At 41.3% G+C, this 12,663-nt stretch overlaps 1 protein-coding gene across 2 annotated transcripts in view; it reads right to left on the reverse strand.

Annotated features, from left to right (window-relative positions):
- Window positions 1–12,663, reverse strand: part of NPSR1 (neuropeptide S receptor 1) — a 104,269-nt gene that overhangs the window by 86,048 nt on the left and 5,558 nt on the right. The window lies entirely within an intron of this gene.

The raw sequence follows: 12,663 nt of genomic DNA on the forward strand, positions 1-12,663 counted from the left end.
GTCCACAAAAAATCATATCCTACCACAAATTTTGTTAGTCTTATAGGTGCTACTGGACTCTTGCTCTTTTTAAAAATATATATATATTTATTATTTTTCACATATACATAAAAGGAACATGAGACAGTTATCATTACGCTTGCCTATATCCATTATCTAGTTCTTCACCTCCTGTATTTCATCCTACTACATCTTTAACTGTGAATTCTATTGTATCATACACTATTACCCTTAGTAGTACATTACGTTTGATCATTATATTTATTTGCCATCCATTTGCAGAAGGGGTCCCATGGTGCGGAAAAGTCTTCTTCCATTTGTCCTTTCCTTAGCGAAGTTAATTTGTCCATTTCTGCAGTTTCTATTACTTTCACTATTAACTCTTCTTGCTGTGGAATTCTTTGTTGTTTCCAGTAGGTTGCTAATAAAATTCTAGCCGCTGTTACTATATGAATTATCAAATGTTTTTGCTCCTTGCTCATATCCGGCATACAATTTAGTAAAAAAGTTTCTGGTTTGAGGGGAATTGATATCTGCAAAATAGTTTGTATTAGTTTGTGTACCATTATCCAGTATCTATGTACCTCTTTACAGGACCACCACATATGAAAAAATGTCCCTGTACATTTTTTACATTTCCAGCACTAATTTGACATATTTTTAAACATTTTATTTTTTTTTAAAGAATTTTTATTGGATGGGTTTACAAACATACACGTAGAAATCATTATCATTATTCACCCCATTGCATTTTCCCCATCCTTCCCCCCCCCCGCTTTTCTGGTGACTCCCAGCAGTTTCCCATACCCAACTTAATCTAAAAAGTATATCCTATAAATTCTTAAAGTCTATAATAATAATGTAATAATGTAATATATATCTATATTCTACCTATCGAATCTCTTTAATTATCTTAACAATCTACACTAACTGTATTGCTTATCTTAGTTAAAAATATAAAAATTATATAAGTAATAATAGGTACATATACATATACATATACTAACTAAAAAAACCCCTACATATATATATGTAACATACTATTCCTTACATATCAATTAACTATATTATCTATATTTCACATATACTCCCTATAACCTTATTACTCATAATTATACTCCCCTGTAAATATACTATACTAATCCAATAAAATACAGTAAAATATACCCCTTTTTAACCTTAAGTAAGTTTCTATCTCCCCTACTTCTCCAAACACCACAATTTCCCCTTCATGTCCCACTTTTTCTCCACATATTTCTTAAATTTTTCCCAACTTAATGTATAGTCCAATTCTTCTTGTTCTTTCAATTTCCTTGTTAATTTGTCCATTTCTGCCATATTCAAGACTTTCAAAATCCAGTCTTCCATAGATGGTATCTCCTGAGTCTTCCACATCTGTGCATAACACATTCTGGCCGCCGTAATCATATAAAACACCATAACTCTGTCCATTTTATCAAAATCTTCTAGGTTCATACATAATAACAGCAATTTCGGGGTTTTATTTATATTCCTTTGTAAAATATCTGACATAACTTTAACTATATCCCCCCAGAACTGCTTAGCCTTATCACAAGTCCACCACATATGATAGAATGAACCTTCATGCTGTTTACATTTCTAACATTTATCAGACATCTGGCTATTACCATTGGCCAACTTCTTCGGTGTTAAATACCATCTATACAACATTTTGTATACATTTTTACGCACAGTGGTACATGCTGAAATCTTCATATTTTTAAACATTTTAGCCAATCTATCTGGTGTTAGATACCATCTATGAAACATCTTATATAAGTTCTCTTTAAACGTAGCAGATTTCGTTATTTTAATATTTACTTTTCATATCTTATTCCACTGTGTCGGATCAATATTATTACCTAAATTTCATACCCATAAAGTTTTACATTTCTCCACCCCTTCATTTTCTTTCATTTGCATTAGGAAGATATACATTAGGAAGATATACTCTTGCTCTTTTCTACTGCTAAAGACAGACTAACATGGCTACCCATCTTATCTTTGGGGGAATTTTTATTATCTAACATATGTTTTTCTTCATGAAAAAACAGGGGGAAATGCCTATTGCTGTATTACAGGCATTCTACCCCAAATGGAGCATTGCCTAAAGCAAGGGTTTTGCTGAAAGTGTGTAGCATGTAGCGATACATCTCCGGCAGCATTGTAGGTATGCGCTGAAATCTAACAACCATGATTCATGTTCTCTGACAGAGCATAAGTAACCAGCAACCCATTTCTGTGACCTTTATACCATTTATTATTGTGAGTTATAGATTAAAATTGTGGTAATCATTGTTACAGCTCTTTTAGTGTTCAAGGGAGTTGTAACAATCTTCAGCTGGGAGCAACTCGGCTAGCAAAGGTGTTATCATTTGCAGAGGCTGAGTGACATTCCCAAAGCTGCCCACAGTGGAGGATTTTAAACGCAGATCAATATACGAAGCTAATGGACCATGTTGGACAAAGTATCGCCTTCCTCCCCTTCCTTGTGCCAGTCTGTGAGGTAAACAACAGCGGGCAGAGGATTCACAATGACAGGGTCAGAAGCACGGGCAGCCATGGGCATTATTCAGCTAAGCAGCACTGAGTCAATGGGAGAAGCTGGAGCTCCGGCGAAGACCAGAGATGGATCACTGCGCACAGGAGAAGTTCTGCTCAGGCAAAGAAGGAAGGGCAGGCTTCTTGCTTGGCCAGTCGAGAGGCCTTTGACTTCTGTCTTACCAGGGCTCATTTTGAGGGGGAATGAGCAGGAATGCAGTTCCGGTAGTTCTCCAAAGAGGTCACATGTCAGGTGGCCCCGCTCACCTGACCTTTGGCCATTTTGAGCCCGTTTTGGCCTCGATTGGTCCCAAAATGGCTAGGATTGGGCCTCTTATGGGTGGTTGATCACTCTCCCACTCAGCAGCAGCCCAATTCTGATCATTTTGGGCCGCTTTTCAGCCATTTTCAGCCCCCTTTTGCCATTTTGGGTCCAATTTCGGCCCTGAATGGCCAGGATTGGGTCCAAAACAGTCAGGATAGGTAAGGTCAGGGGGTGTGGCACATGCAAATCAGTTATGCCAATGACACACTTCTGGTGATGGCAAGGGGCATGGCATATGCTAATGAGTTATGCTAATGAGTTCCTGCTGCTCTTTTTCTACGAAATGACCCGTGTCTTACTAAAGGGTGCAGTGGCTAGCCTGTTGCACTTGGAAGATCTGGATTCAATCTCTCTTAGTACATTTTTATCCTGCCTTTCCTCCAAGAAGCTCAGGATGCCAATTGTGGCACCTTTCCCCTGTTTTATCCTCGCAACAACCCAGAGGGGGTAGGTTAGGCTGAGAAAGTTAACTGGGACACCCAGCAAGCTTCATGGCAGGGTCAGGATCTGAACCCACACCTCCCAGATCCTAGTCCGGCACTCTAACTACTATACTGGTTCTTTCCAACCCCATTTGGGCAACAACCCTACCCTGCTTGGAGGGAGGGGTAAATGGGATCACTCCAATGAATAGCACCACCCTGGCCTCTTTGAATGAAGGGTGGGAGAGTATTCCTATTTCCTGTTGTTTGTTCTATTGATTTAGAACATTTTAATGCTGCCTCTCCGGGAAGCTGGGCAAGGCAACTGACAAAAGCAAAACATTAAATCATATTAATTAAAAACCGGCATGATAAAGCCGCGCCCTGCATAAAAACAGCCCGAAAAACCCAGACCACAGACAGCTTAAAACAAGTTTCCAGGCTAAAATAGTGTCCAAAAATCACCCCCTGAATTTAAAGCTTGGGTGAACAGAAATCTTTTGGCCTGTTGCCTAAAAGAAAGTTACAGGGGCAAGTGTCAAGGAGAAGGGCATTCCACAAGCGAGGTGTCATTACTGAAGAACCCCTGTCTCTGGTTGTTACCTGCCTCATCTCTGAAGGCAGCAGTGGAAAGCAGGGTTTGTGAGGCAGATTGTAACCAGTGGGCTGGATCATATGAGAGGAGATGGTCCTTTGGGTCCCCTTGCCCCCAAGCCATTTGACACTTCAATAGTAAAAACCAACAATTTGAATTGTGCCTGGAAACAAATGGGCAGCCAATGCAAATCTTTTAGCACTGGAGTGATAGAACCTCTGTATCCTGCCCCCTGACAATAGCCTGGCTGCAGCATTTTGAATGAGCTGAGACTCCCGTTTTCAAATGCAGTCCCTCATAAGGCGCATTAGAGTAATCTAACCAGGATGTAATCAGGATTAAAACTTCCAAGTATTCAGAGATTTACCTTTAGATGCCTTCCCTAAGTATGGAAATAACAATTAGCAGATTTAATATTTTTGTCTCTGGAAGTGAACTTGATACATCTAATTTAAAGGCTCTGTTTCATTGTTCCTGCAATAGATGTGGGTTAGGGAGACGCCAATTTGTGAATTACTTTTATTTCACTCATACCCATTTCTCTCTCGCTAAGAATAAACCAATGAGCACTTGAAGCCGATCAAGCTGGGGAGATCACTGCGTGCCCTGGATGTGATCACTCACAGCAGATAAATGTAACCCTGTTCACAACGTTATGCTCTGATCCAGGCAGGGCTGGTGCCAGAGTTTCTGGCGCCTGAGGCCGGGGGCAGCTTCAAGGCTATGGCCGCCCCCATGCATGTGAAGTGCGTGCACGCACCTAGACTGCGTGATGACATCACTGCGTGTGACGTCATCGCGCAGCATGCCGCTGTGAGCTGGCCCCATTGGCACAGCAGGCAGCTGGAATGGTGCACGGGTGGCCTCTCATCCCTCTTGTGCCACCCTGGCTGCCTGCCATGCCTGGCCTGCAGCTGTGTGCAGGCAGTGGCAGCACGGGGCAACTGAGCAGGAGGGCTGGGAGGCTGCCTGCTCAGACTGCCCTGCACTGCCACCGCCAGCATGTGGTCCCGGCTGGGCACAGCAGCTGCGGGCCAAGCATGGTAGGTGGCCGGGGCAGGGCGCAGGCGGCTTCCCAGCCCTCCTGCTTAGCCGCCAGTGCTACTGCCACCAGCTCCTGGCACCCCCTCTGGCACCTCAGCGCTCAAGGCAGCTGCCAGACCCGCCTCCATGGATGTGTCGGCACTGGATCCAGATCCATTTGGTTCAGCAAGAATTCAGTGCCTCTGGGATCAAAGAAAGTGATTCCTCATCAATTTTGGTAGGGGACAGCGGGTTTGTGTGCATGGTTCTTTTACAAAGGCATGACCTTGGATTTCAGTTCTGCAAAGATTTGAAAACTCTTATCATAATAGTCCAAACTTCCTCCTGGCAGTTTCAAAGGCATGGTAAGAAAAGAATTTTTTTTTTCTTTTAAGAATGAGTCACAGTTTATAAGACAGCTGGTGTGGAGATATGCAATATATGTACACACCGTTTCTTCTATTTTTCTGACTGCTCCTTTTGTATAATCTCTATCTATTTACATAAGGCTTGCACTGGCTAAAAGCTTTAACAATTGAAGCAGTTAGTTCTTGCATGCCCATGTACTCATCTAAGAGTCAATTATTATTTTCTTTGGTACCACATCAAATTTTTCAAATTATATCATATTACGATGTTATTCTGGAGTTACATATGTATGCTCCAAAATGGATTTGCTGTGGGATTAACATAAAAGGAGGGGAGACTCCATTACCAAAAAAAAAAAAAGTGGTAATAACTCCCCCTTGTGGATAAAATCACTCTGCTGCATTACTGTTCTCCGTGAAGCCATGTAGAAAGAATTATTGATTTGTATGATTCATTCACAATTCCTTGTGTGTCCCCTTTCAAACTATAAGCACTTCTAGCAGTTCCACAATTAAAATAAAACATTTCATACTGAGATATACAATAGAATCCGAAATAGTTCCACTTTAAGTTTACCCTTTTAAAATACACTTGGGTTAGTGTATCTCCAGAGCTCAGAGATAAAGTGACTGAAGCCATTTGGACTTGATGAAAAAAACATGAAGAAAGGACTCTCAGATCGTGTATGTAAATCTTAACTCCCGCTTGGTAATCCCATTTCAGCCAAGCAGTAAGAAAGGCATCTGCTTAGGTAAAATTGCATTTTTTTAATTTTGAATTCCAAATTACTCAATTCCCCAATAATAAAGCTATTTTAAAACTCTTTCACTAAACAGCCTCTGGTTTCAACCTTCTGTGTATTCCTATGGTGAAAACTGCTGCATGAAAGAGAAACACACTCATACATATGAAGAGTTAAGGGGAAAGTCTACTTTCAGTGCAATCCTATGCAGAGTTACACCAGTCTAAGCCCATTGAAGTCAATGGCCTGAGTCTGGAGTAACTCTCCATAGGATTGAACTGATGGAATGGTAGAAGTTGATCTACACAGTTTTGTGATTGTTTTTTTCCTTGGGGAGAAAAAAAAGAATAATCAGGGAACCATCTAAAGGTGCAGGGCTATGCTGGCAAAAAACAAAACAAAACAAAAACTCTGGTTCCAGTAACATGATTTCTGTTATTGAATAGTTTCCCCATGGAGTCTGCAGGGAATCCCCTCCCTGAGTTATTTATTTATTTATTTATAGCCCACTTTCTCACTGAGACTCAATGCAGATTACATAGTGTGAGTCTAGTGCAGTCAATATCCAGACCAGGGCATTTCAATAAATAATGCCATAGGGTAAATAAATGCAAGTTTACAAAAATCCAATACAGAGTTGAAGACAATGTTTAGAAACTGAAGTTGATGACCTTTAGAAATCAAACCATGATCTTTGTTCTTCAACAGTCTGAAGAGGAGGAATAAAGTCTGATGCTTTTGAGTTTTCTCATTGGACTTGACAAGGGCTAGTTTTATTGCTTTAAATTAAATTTAAAGTTTTTGATCCATGTCACTTTTGATGCCCTTCAGTTTTTGAAACAGTATCATTGTGAGCCAACTACATGCTTACATGGAAGAATGCGGGATGTAAATGGAATAAACAAGAAAAATAATCCATAGTTTTCCTACCCCAAAGTGGTATCTGTGCAGAAAATAATTGCACATGGAAGATCATTAACTGTGTGCTGCTTACTGGAGAAGTAATAGTTTATCCCATTAAGACAGGCAACAGTCATAGATTTAGGCTGTAGATATAGGTAATGAACTAGATTCATGGATAATAACGGTATAATTACCAGAAAAAACATGCTACAATTGCATTTAGGTGCATGTACCACAGCATTCTTTAGTAATTACCATTGTATTTTCAGGTTGACTTCTGATTGCCAGCAGAAATGCTATTTACATAAATGAGAATCCTAATTATGAAATCATTCAAAGTAATAATTAACTTTTGTATGGGCAGTCTAAACACAGGCCATCTAAAATAGCCTTTCATTTTCCTGGTTTTCAGCATAAACAAAAAACTGTATCTGGGACAACATTCATCAAGATTTTGTAAGTGGTTTAAAAAGATTCTTTACAATTTATTTTTATTTTATAAAATTTATACCCTGCTTTTCTGCACTCAGAAGAGCCACCAGAGTGGCTAAGAAATTAAAGCATACATAATAAAATCACATCTTAAAAATCACTAGCACCCTGACCTGGGTAGCCCAGGTGAGCCTGATCTCAGCAGGTTTCAGAAGCTAATCAGGGTCAGGCTTGGTTGGTAAGCAGATGGGAGACCTCTAATGAAGACCAGGGTTGCAGAAGCAGGCAATGGCAAATCACGTCTGTTAGTCTCTTTTTCTTCTTCCCCACCAGAGGTCACCATAAGTCAACTATGACTTGAGGGCATTCTCCACCACCAGGCATGAAAGCAAAGCAGAAAAGTTCTTTTCTAGTCTTCATTGTCATCTGCCATAATTATTAATGGATTTTTTTCTGTTGGCCTGCAAAACTTCTCCTCCTCCTCCTTGCACCTCCAAAAATGTTGGGTTTTAATAATTTATTGACCATTTTCATTTTATCACCATTGATTTAACTAATCTTTCTGGACAGTACTTGTATATCCATTTATTTTTTGATATTATAATTTTGAATCTGATTTTTCCTTTAACTGGCACTCAGTGGCTTTCTAGTTTATCTCCCTGATGAGGCATTTTCTGTTTTTGTCAAGTCATTTTCTGGTAACCTTACAAAGTCATATTTTTCTGTATGCTTCTCCGGGGTCTGAGGCTCTGCCCCCAGACTTAACAGGAGAAGGGGAGGGGAGACAGCTAGACAACCACCGCTCAGCTGCAGCTGCCCAGACAGACACCAAGACCCTGCCACACCCAGCAACAGAGGAAAGAAAAGAAACACCCAAGCCCTAGAGAATCAAATGGGGCAGGGGGAAACCAGCCAGCCCCACCCTCTGGTGGGAGAATAGGAGCCCAAGCCAGGAGGGAGAGGGCACAGGCATCAGAGATGACCAGGCAGCAAGATCACCAGCAGTAGTTGAAGGACAGCAAAGACAGCACTGGGCCACACCTCAACCTGTAGGCAGGCTAGAGAAGGCTGGAAAGGAGAGGCTGGGAACAGAGCAACCTCAGGCAGGGCTGCCTGAGGCAATCAGCAAAGGAAGCCCGGCAGCCAGCAAAGGAGGCACAGGTGTAACTGCCCAGAGCAGCCCGCAGAGTAACCCCAGGTGTTGCTGCCTAAGATGGCCAGGGCTGAGGCTAGAGTGCTGGAGGGCATGGCTGGCAGGTGGAGCTGGGAATGGGTGAAGAGATATAAGGGAAGTCCACCCACAGGAGAGGGTGGGTTGTTTAGGAGCAGGGGAGGAGAGAGAGGTAGAACATGAAAGATGGAAGGAGAAAGAGTGGAGGGGCTGAAGAAGGAAAGGAACAATGAGCTGGAAGCAGCCAGGAGTCAGCCAGGTTGAGCAGGCCTGCGAGTGGATTGAGAGGGAGCGAAGGTGAGGTATACCCCCTCCTCCATGGAGCAAGGCACTGCAATATTCCTGGTGGCTGCCTGGAGTTGAAGTCAGGTACAAATACAAGGGTTACAACCCTACCTGAGATGGTAGGGTTCTATTCCTACCATCTCAGGTAGAAAGGCTGGTAAAGACTCTGCTTAAAACTTTATACAGTTGCTGTTAGTTTCAGTAGACCGTACTGGATTAGACAGGCTAACAAACTATTTCATATTCAGTCCACTGCAAGGATCTAGTTAATTTCAGATGCTCAGGAACAATGTGCAATGAACTCTTGGTGGCTAGGCAGGATCACACCTAATATTCCCACCACTGTTCCTTTTTGCATAGAACTGACATGGGTATAAGTTGTTTGTGAGTGTGCACACGATTGGGTATCTAATACTTCATAAAACACATAAATATTGGGGGGTGGGGAAGCAACATGATCCCTCTCCAGGCATCAGTGCATAAAGTTCCTGAACATCTGTGGAAAGATGCATTTACCTGATGCAACTAATTACATTTTATGATTAATTGCTTTTTGTGATAAGCTTATCACAAAATCTTGGAGACTATTGGGAGAAAAGTGTATGAATACTAAATAATTAGCTCTGAATGAAAGTCCATATCACCTCAAAACTGCAGTAAACAACCCACCCAATGAAGGATATTTCAGTCAGATTAATTTGGGCCTCACATCCATATCATATGCTGGCATTTTATCATTATAATGTGTCCTATTTCCCAGGGGCTATTTCAGCTAGTGTCTATTTGAAATGTATTCCAAGCATATGCAAAACACTGAGCAGATTTTATTGATCGAGATATATGCATTTTGGTATGCTTTGGAAGAAGATTAATGAAGAGGAAGAAATTTCATGTTTATATTCGAACAAGTGCAAAAATGCAGACTAAGGCTGACAGCATTGTCTAAACTTGAGTATTGCAAGTGGCAACCATCTTGCTGAAGCCACACTGAACTTGTTTCCACTCCATGTGGAGCTGGGTTTGATTTTCTGTGCCCTTCAATGAAGTAGAACAGGAACGGAAAGTACAGGCTGCCCCTGGAAGGAATATTATTGCCCCTTGTATATCTAGATAACAATTATTTCCTTTCCCATCCAGCTTCCCCGGAGATAAAGTAGATAGGAAGAGGAAAACTTGGCTGAGATAGGTGGAACACCACCCCTCCGGTTATATTTCATACTAGCTTGATAACTGTGCTTCACTACAGTATTTAACTACTTTAAATCCAGTTATAATACTTATGGGTATGTAACATTTTTTTGGTTTTTACCTCAGAACACAGAGTTCCACAGCTGACCAATCAGAGAGAGGGGGGTGGAAGCAGGCAGGAGCCTGTCAGCCACATAGGAAAGCCAGTCCCCACAGGGAGATTGGTAACCCTAGTGAACTTTTAGGGGAAGACTAGGAGGTGCATTTTACCTCAGGTCACATTCAAGGACTCCCAATAGCAGCTGCATATTGTTTAGAATGGGGGGGGGGGGGGTGAGGACCAATCAGGCCGCATACGCAAATGACCTCTGTTCCTTTTGGGTGGCTTGTAATGAGGTGTGGAATGTTGTGAGCCCCAATCAGCCTGCATATGCAAATGACCTTGAAAGGCTGGCCCAATCAGGGAAGAGTGGCCGAGCTGCCAGTGGGTGGGGGCGTAAGCAGACAGCAGCCTGCCAGCCACACAGGGAAGCTGTATCCCTTTGTGAAAACACATTTTACCCCTTTATACCCCCTTAGGGGGCAAATTTCTTAAAATCCCTTCTTAGTGGGTGTTTACATTATGAAAGGAACGTTCTCCCCAAATTTCATGTTTCTAGGTCCAGGGTTTTGGGCTGGGCGTTGATGAGTCAGTCAGGACACTTGTTTTATATAAATAGAAGATAATGGTATGAAATATGGAGTCAGATTTTTGATCTATGTTTGGTTTGTATGGATTGCTCTAACTGGCAACCACTCTACAGGATCTTAAGGAGGAGAGGTTGTCCTCAGCCTTGCCACTTGAGATCCAGAAGACCTTCTGCATGTTTTTTACCTGTGACATCTGGCCCCTTCCTCCTCATATATCTTCCTGGGAAACAAAAATTCCTCAGATCCTGGGAATGCCAGGCCTGAACCCCAGATATTTACAAAATGACGTGATAATAAAGAAGGCTGTTTCCAACACCATTAAGTAATCATAGCCAGAAGCCATAGCCAATCTTCAGCCTCTTGCCCTTCCTAGAAATGCAAGTCTAGTCATTTGCTTTCTAGTTTTGAAATCTTCTTGCTTTTAACTAGGAAGCTTGTAATTAAATCCTTTTGAGTACCCACATAGAAAACACCATAAACAATATGCGTTGTGCTGGAAATTACTAATTAAAATGAAACACCTTAATTATAAGCCTGATACATCCTGAACTGAGTACTTTTAATACAAAATTTTTGAGCATATTTTCATGTTTGACTCAGTGAGGCTTGCATCCATGTAAATATAGAGAGGATCGGCTACATATTTCATTTCAGTGCAAGATATGGCTTAAATCCCTTCCCATGTAAATTAAAGGGATTTAAAAGGGCTTAACCATGGGTGGATGCCAGTCCTGGTTTTTATCTCCAGTTTGACCCCTCATTTTGACTCCCTCCATATGTAAGAGTTCCTGACAGTGGCCTTTTCATCCTCAACATTAAAACAAACCAGCCCTAGCGTGTGACCTCTTTTCCAGCAAGATAATATTGAAGCAACAACAAAAAATTCCAATCAGTAATACATGATGGGTGATGGCGATGCACAATGAATGGATTGCAAATCTTCCTAAGGATGTATTTGAGTTACGCAATAGGCAGTACATGGAGAAAAGCACAGCCATTACATATATTTCTTGCCACACAATGGGGGTTCATTTTGAATAAATTGATGGATAATAACAGGATGGATCCTAATGCTTTGACTGCAAGCTAAATTGTTACCTTTCTTTCTGCTTTCATATAGAAATTATTCTGGAGATGATTATGATTGATTTTCTGCCTTCGCGCATTATCAGTTTTAGAGGTCCATTCTGGGACAATTTATTATTCAGATTCCCTGTGATAATGTTACATTAGCAGAGTGGGAGACAGAGTCTGAGGTGGTGCTTTGTTTGCTTAAAAAAAGGCGTGATACATTTTTGTTGACAAATATGCCTCACTATAGATAAGTGAAGGCATTACTAATTGATGAAAGATTCTGTGGAATTCAGTATGTATATATCTACTCTGATCTTCAAAAGAATAAATAAAAAGACTCACTAAATGCATTGGACATCACCCAGATCACCATAGTCACAGAAGAGGAACAGTTTATGGGTCAAATGAAGTTCTTCCCTCATACTCTTTGGTTGTCCGTGTATGGGTGTGTATGCTTTATGAGGAACTATGCATTATGTAGAATGAAGGATGGAGCTCTCCTAAGCAGGTCTACGCAGAAGTAAGTCCCATTTAATTCAGTGGGGCTTACTCCCAGTAAAGCACTCTTATGATTGCAGTCTAAGCGGCGCATATCTATCATCAACCCATCTCTTCACCTGGGACAGCCTATGCGGTGTGTGTATCATGTCCCTTAAATATCTGATGCTTTTCAAATCCACAAAGCTTCAGAACCAGGTCTGCTTTGGACAATCTCTGATTTTATTAATTTTTCCATGCTTCTACAAGTTCTGGTGATTACACACCATAAACTTGTATGGGGAATACAGAAGGGATGTTGTAGGATAATTCTATGGGGTTCTGGCATTCAATTTAGTGCTTGTCTTATTGGGTGACGATTGTTTCCCTATTTTATTTCTTTCC

This window comes from Eublepharis macularius, chromosome 11 (genome assembly GCF_028583425.1).
Source record: "Eublepharis macularius isolate TG4126 chromosome 11, MPM_Emac_v1.0, whole genome shotgun sequence".
In the NCBI taxonomy this organism is placed as follows: Eukaryota; Metazoa; Chordata; class Lepidosauria; order Squamata; family Eublepharidae; genus Eublepharis; species Eublepharis macularius.